Raw genomic sequence first — 7900 nt, 5'->3', positions numbered from 1 at the left:
TGATACTGCCTCGGAAACCCAAGGAGGGGTCGCTATGAGTCAGATATGACTCGACGGCAAATAACAACAACAACAACCTGGAACCTGCCACTTTGTGGTCCCTGGCTGCTCCCTCCTTTTCCTGGCTCTAGAGGGTGGGGCCTGCCTTAACTCCCACCCCTTACCTGGATCCTGCCACTCCTGTGATACCCCTAGCCACTCTGCTCCCTGCCTTTCTTAGCTTTTGGGGGCTTGGAGTCTAGCCTTGCCTCCAGTCCCTTGCCTGGATCCTGCTGCTCCTGTGGTCCCCAGTTGCTCTGCTCCCTCTCTTTCCTGGCTCTAAGGGGCCTGGGTCTTATCCTTGCCTCCCACCCCTTCCTTAGGTCTTGCCACTCCTGTCGCCCCCCAGGCCACTACGCTCCCTCCCTTTCTGGGCTCTAGGGGGCTTGGGGCCTAGCCTTGCCTCCTGTCCCTTACCTGGATCCTGCTGATCCTATTATTATAGTATAATAATGTAATACAAATACAAATTTCAACAACATTCTTTACTGAAATAGAAAATTAATCACCTTCACATGGAAAGGAAAGAGGCTCTGAATAGCCAAAGCAATATTGAAAAAGAAGAGCAAAGTAGGAGGGCTCACACTTCCTGACCTGAAAACATCCTACATAACCACAGTAATCAAAATAGTCTGTTACTGATTTAAAGACAGTCACAAAGGCCAATGGAAAAGAACTGAAAATCCAGAGTAAATCTATCCATCTATGGGCAGCTGATTTTCAACACAGGGTCAACATTCACTTAATTAGCAAGAAATGATCTCTTTAATAAATGGTGCTGGCAAAACTGGATTTTTGTCCATTTGCACAAAAATTAAACAGGATCCATACCTCATAGCATACACAAAAACCAACTCAAAATGGATCAAAGACCTAAATGTTGAAGCTAAAACTCTTACATTTCTGGAAGATAACATAGAGACAAAATTATGAGAACTAATTTTCTTCAGAAATAGACTATTAAACACAACTACAGATGCAAGAACAACAGAAGACAGGTTAGGTGCTTATGACCTCCTAAAAACTGTTTACTTATGCTCATCAAAAGAATTTATCAAAAGAGTAAAAAAACAATCAACAGACTGGGAAAAAGTTTTGGGAAATAACATATCTTATAAAGATTTAATCTCTTAAAACATATAGAAAACATCAACAACTCAACAACAAAAATACAAACAATCCAATCAAACCATGAACAAAGAACAAGAATAGACACTTCACCAAATAGGACATTCACATGGCCAGAAAACATATAGAAAGATGCTCATGATCATTAACCTTCAGAGAGATGGAAATCAAAACTATAATGAGATATTCTTTCACCCCTGCAAAAATGACACAAATCAAAAAACACAGAAAATAACAAATACTGAAGAGGTTGTGGGGATATTGGAGCCCTCATCCACTGTTGGTGGAATTTTAAAATGACACAACTGTTAAGAGAAAAGATATAGCAGTTCCTCCTCAAAAACCTAGAAAATTTATGATTCATCAATCTTACACCAAAGGTGTAACTCTAGAGATCTAAGAGCAGGGACATGAATAGACAAATGCACACCTATGTTAATTGCAGCATTATTCACAATAGCAAAAAGATGGAAACAATCTGAGTCCATCAATGGATGAATGGATAAATAATTTGTGATACATATGTACAATGCCTCGGACAACCAAGCAGGGGTCGCTATGATTCGGATCCGACTCGACTGCACATAACAACAACAACAAAAATGTACAATGGAATATTATACAGCTATAAAGAATAATATAATATAAGAGACACCCCTGCTGGTAGAGAGACAGTGTCAGGGGAACCAAGAGGCATGAGACAGAGTAGCAGGCTTGCTGCCCTACAGAGGTAGAGGCCAGGTCAAGAGGCCAAGGGCCAGAGAAGAGTGTCTGAGGGTACAGCAAAGGGGAGACTGTCCTGATCAAAGAGTTGTATCCTGAGAGTTCCTGAACCTGAATTTTAGCCTGTTACTTCCCTAATCAACCATAATTGAAAGCACAATTTTGACAGAGTTTTAGCATATCTGGAGCAGCCGGGAACCACAGAGGTGGCAGGATACAGGTAAGGGGAGGGAGGCAAGGCTGAGCCCCAAGCCAACTAGAACTAGGAAAGGGAGGGAGTAGTGCAGCCAGGGACAACAGGAGTGGCAGGATCCAGGTAAAGTGTGGGAGGCAAGATAGGCCTCAGCCCTCTGGAGCCAGGAAAGGGAGGGAGCAGCCAGGGACCACAAAGTGTCAGGTTCCAGGTAGGAATTAGGTAAGGGGAGGGTGCAGAGGTTTCCAACAGCTAAGGGAGACAAATTTGTCTGTCAGTTTGTCATCCTGTGGGGCTTGTATGCTGCTGTGAGGCTTGAGGCTCTGCCACTGGTGTTTCAAACACCAACAAAGTTGTCCAAGGTGCACAGGTTTCAATGCAGCTCACAGACTAAGACAGACTAGGAAGAAGGAAGAGGCCATCCACTTCTCAAAAATTGGCTAGGGAAAACCTTATGAATAGCAGAGAAACACTGTCTGATATATTACTGGGCAACTTTATGAATAGCTTGGAAACATTGTCTGACACAGTACAGCAAGATGAGCCCCTTGGGTCAGAAGGCACTCAAAATAGGACTGGGAAAGAGCTGCCTCATCAGAGTAAAACCAACCTTAATGATATGGATAAAGTAAGTCTTTCAGGACCTCCATATGCTGATGTGGCATGATTCAAATTGAGGGTAAACAGCTCAAACATCCATTAACAATCAGAATATGAAATGTAGAAGCATGAATCTAGTAAAATTGGAAGTTGTCAAAAATGAAATGGAATTCATAAAGATTGATATCCTAGGGATTAGTAAGCTGAAATGGCCATTTTGAATCATTCAACTACATGATCTACTATGCCGGGAATGACAAATTGAAGAGGAATGGCATGGCATTCATCATCACAAAGGAAAGTTTCAAGATCTATCCTGAAGTACAATGCTGTCACTGATAGGGTAATATCCATGTCTCTACAAGGAAAACCCATTAATACTATTATTCAAAATTACACACCAACTACTAAAGCCAAAGATGTGGAAATTGAACACTTTTGTCAACTTCTGCAGTCTAAAATGGACCTAACATGCAATAAAGATGTGTTGCTTATCACTGATGATTGGAATGGAAAAGTTGGAAACAAAGAAGAATCACCGGTAACTGGAAAATTTGGCCTTGGTGTCAGAAATAACGCTGGAGATCGCATGACAGAATTTTACAAGACCAATGACTTATTCTTTGGAAATACCTTTTGCAATGCATAAACAGACAAGAGTAAGTATACATACAGAAAGCAACATTCTTTCATGGTTACCATGGTAAGGATGTGAAGGTAGTGGGGATCACTTTCTAGATAATAGATGCTTATTACATTTGGTGATGGGAAAGGCAATATCAAATATAAAGTCTGCACAATTTGACCAAGGTAAATGATGACACAAAGAAATATGCAAGATGAAGAGATTGTTTTGGTAAATTCTATAACACATAAAATATTGCAACAACAATCATGACAACCAAAACATATGCATGTGGTTAAATAGGAAGGTATGTATGCATATATGTATAGAGAGGCAGGAATGATATGTCACATGAACCATGACCTCATCTATTCTGAGACCAGAAGAAGTAGATTGTGCCCAGCTACTTTTTTTTTTTTTTTTTTGGTGTTTTGGTTGCAAATTTACAGAGCAGAAGTTTTTTACATTCGACAGTTTTTATACATTTGGTTTCACTCCCCAATTACCATCCCTGACCCTAACCCACTCTCCTTCTCTCCCTTCCCAGGTACCACACCCACCACTGTGCCCTTCTTAGATATGCACACCTGTCTCTCCAGCTTTTCCTCCATGTGAATGCTGCCCCTCTGGTGCCCCATCACCAATTGCTCCAAGGGGTGTATCTCCATCCAGCTACCACTATGGATGATTCTGGCCACAATAGATGGTCTCAGGTAGAATAAGAGGAAAATGTAAATCAAAACTCAAATTGTTTTTGTTTTTGTCTTTTAAAAAAAGGCCAGACTTACTGGACTGGTAGAGATTAGAGAAACCACCCAGAGTATCAACTTGATATACCCTTTAAAGTTGGAACTGAAGACACTCCTAGAGGTCACCTTTCAGCCAAATAACAGACCAGCTAATAAAATATATAATATCAACATAAATACTGTGTTCCTTTCAATAATATGAGACCAAATGGTCAACATTTACTCTAAAGCAAAGATGAGAAGGTAAAGTGGGGCAAGGAACCTAAATTAATGGAAACAGAACAACCAGATGAAAATAATGAGAATGCGAATGCATTGTAAAAAGAATGTAAACAGCAGTGGAAAGGAAGTGTAGAGGTGTGGGGCGTTTGCAAATCTGGAATAGTTCCTACTATAAAGAAGCATATTTGGAAGATGGTGAAATAGGCAGAAAGACTGCACAGACCCTCTTCAACAAAGAAAAGGGGAACTAATTAGCACAGATACAGAAGATAATCCTGGACCACTGAATTTTGAAGGGAAGGATAGAGAAGTGGACTAAACTCCACTAGCAGGACAATTTGCATGAAAATACCAAAAAAGGAGACATACGGAGCTGTGGTCTGGCAGCAATCCTGACGGCACAGACAGCTTGAGTATTGCCGAGTGGTCGTAGGACCTAGGAATTAACCTAAAAATCAGCCCTGATATCCAGGGACTGCACAGAGGACTGCTCTGGTGGCTGGGGAATAAACACCAAACCAGCAGCAAAGAGGAAGGCAGGCTAAGCAGTGGACTTTTGCCTGTCCAGAGGGTGCCACCATTTGGAATGTTTACAAGTGGCTTGACCATTTTGGATATTTAAAGTGACAGTGTTCTCGATTCAAAATGGATTCTCATCAGTAATAAACACACTATTTCCCTTTAGCATCTTAGTGCTTGAAAAACTAGGTACAGCAATTTGAATAAAGGCTTTTGGTGATCTGAACAGCTTACTGAATCAGAGTGCACCAAACACAGAAGAGCAGAATTAGAGGAAAGGCACAGGGAGATTATTTAAGGAAGATCTACCCTACGGAGGAACAATGAGAGCCAAGAGAGGCCATTGGAAACTTCCCTGGTGCAGTCACTGACTGGCAGGCAAGGGCAGCCACCTGAGATCTCAGTGAGCCAAGGAAGAAGACACCCTATATCAGCATACCAGTGACCACACCAACATCCCAGCAAACATTCCAAGGATCTACCTTCAGCACCTGATTTTATCAGTAACTTGGGTCGGCTAGGTGCAAACGGGCATGTGCAGCACCACTGAAACCCAAGTGGAGAGCTCACTGGTGCCCCAGGAGGGTGAGCTTGCTCCCACTTCAGCGGGTCAGTGAGTGGGCTTGGGTCAGATAGGAGACATTGAGAGGTCTGTGCTTGTCGTTGTCACTGATATCAGGACCACAGATTACTAGCAGGCACTCTCCCGACTCGAGCACAGCTGAAATTGTGTGCTTCTTTGGCACTGCAGGTGGGCAGTATCACAGAAAAATTATGAAGCCATTCGCGGTCTAGGCAGATTGTGCTGGTGGGGCAGGCAGATGGGTTGGAGAGAGAGGAATCTGCGACTGAGTGTGGTCCTAAAAATTTGCCTTCGATTGGCTCTTTGGCACCGAGGGGGCTCTGAAGTGGGGTCTTTGAGTATGCCTGAGCCTGGTGGAAAGTGTCAACTCCGTAACAACAGGAGTCTTTCCTGAAATTGAGCCACAGACTTGGAAATAACAGTATGTCATCAATAACAGCCCATGCAAAGACCTAGAAGCCGACCCTAGCAACATCAAGCCTTTCTTCTTCTACTTCCACCTTCTCTGCCAATAACTTCACTCATTCAATAGAAGAAACCATATTCACCCAATTACCATAAAACCTCCCGCTTCAAACTCTAAACCCTCTTTACGACAAACAGAAACACATATCCACATTCCACACAGTGATTCCATCATCACAAAGAAAACAGCAGAGTGACCCAGCATACCTGAATCAATGATAAAATAAAATACACCAGCTTCACCTTTTCAAGATATTAAACCATAAAACCAAGATAAAACAAATCAACACATAACCAGCAGTTAAAGACAACCCCAAAATGGCTAGGAAACAATAGGCAGCCTCAAATCAAACATAAAAACAGGACAAGGCATTAGAAGCAAAACCACAAACAAAGGTCTCAATATACATGGAGGAAGAGGAGGCAATAGAATTATCTGAGAAGGAATTTAGAAGATATGTTTATAGAGCTATACAAAACCCAAAGGAAACCCCAAACAGAAACAAGGAGAACACAGACAGTTCCCTGGAGGAACTCAGGAAATCATTGAGGAACAGAATATTAAGATTAATGCACAATCAGAACTCATATAAAAACAGCAGTTAGAAATGCAGAAAATGTCTATTGAAATGCAAACCATGAGCACGAAAATGACAACTACACAACAGAGTAGAAGCTCAAAAGAGCAGATAAGAACTGGCTGAAAAATGCATATTCCAACTAGAAGACAAATCCCTGGACACCAGCCTGTATGAAGAAAAATCAGAACAAAGATTTAAGAGAAATGAAGAGAGCCTAAGATTTATATGAGATGACATAAGAAAAAACAACATAAGACTCATTGGAATTCCAGAACAAGAAGAGGTGAAAAAGACCACAGAGAAAATTGTGCAAGACCTGCTAGCAGAAAACTTCCCCCATATCATGAAGGAAGAAAAGATATTTTTCCAAGAAGTTCATAGAACCCCACACAAGATAGACCTCAAAAGAAAGACACCGAGGCATATTATAATCAAACTTTCCAAAACCAAAGACAAAGAAAAAATTTTGAGAGTTGCCTGGGAAAAAATAAATATCACTTATAATAATCAAACAATTAGGCTGAGCTCCGATTACTCAGCAGAAACCATGCAGGCAAGAAGGCAATGGGATGGCATCTATAAAACACCAAAGGAAAAGAACTTCCAACCAAGAATCCTATATCCAGCCAAATTATCCATCAAATATGAGGGTGAAATCAAGGCATTCTCAGATGAACAGAAATTAAGAGACTTTGTGAAAAGCAGACCAACCCTACAAGAAATGCTTAAGGACATCCTACCAATAGAGAACCCACAACAGAGATCAGCAAAATCAGGATATGTCACATCAATTCTAAAACCAAATCAGAAATAGATACTCATAATAAGACCATAAAACCTTCTACCTTAAAAACCAAGGAACTCAAGTAGCACACAACAACAGCAACTAACCTGTCAGAGAGAATAATACCTATAGGTACTGACCCTCAAATGCAGAGGAAAACATGACAATGTCTTTGCTGCACGCATTTTTCTAAAAATGCAGAGACAAGAATATACTCCAAGGTAACCACAGAGAAGAGTAGCATATCTTCTAAGCAAATCCAGAAAGAAGGAAAACATATGGGCTTAATAAACACAAAAACAACTATAAACAAGAAAAGGGAGACAGCATTAGCCAACAAACTGAACTCAGCAGAGAAAGATACAAGGACCAAGGAATCACCAACGACATGACAAAAAACCACAATAGAATGACACCAATCAACTCATACCTATCACTAATTACACTAAATGTGAATGGACTAAATGCACCTATAAAGAGAAAGAGAGTGACAGACTGGATAAGAAAAGAAGACCCAATAATATGCTGCCTACAAGAGACAACTTAGACACAAAGATAAAAACAAATTAAGAGTTAAAGGATGGAAAACAACATAGCAAGCCAATGGAAAGCAAAAAAGGGCAGGGGTAGCAATTATGATTTCTGATAAAATGGACATTAAGGGGAAAAACATCTTAAGAGACAAGGAT

Source organism: Orycteropus afer, unplaced genomic scaffold, assembly GCF_000298275.1.
Source record: "Orycteropus afer afer isolate SDZICR_OR568_19922 unplaced genomic scaffold, OryAfe1.0 scaffold00719, whole genome shotgun sequence".
NCBI lineage: Eukaryota > Metazoa > Chordata > Mammalia > Tubulidentata > Orycteropodidae > Orycteropus > Orycteropus afer.
This window is presented reverse-complemented; position numbering follows the sequence as displayed.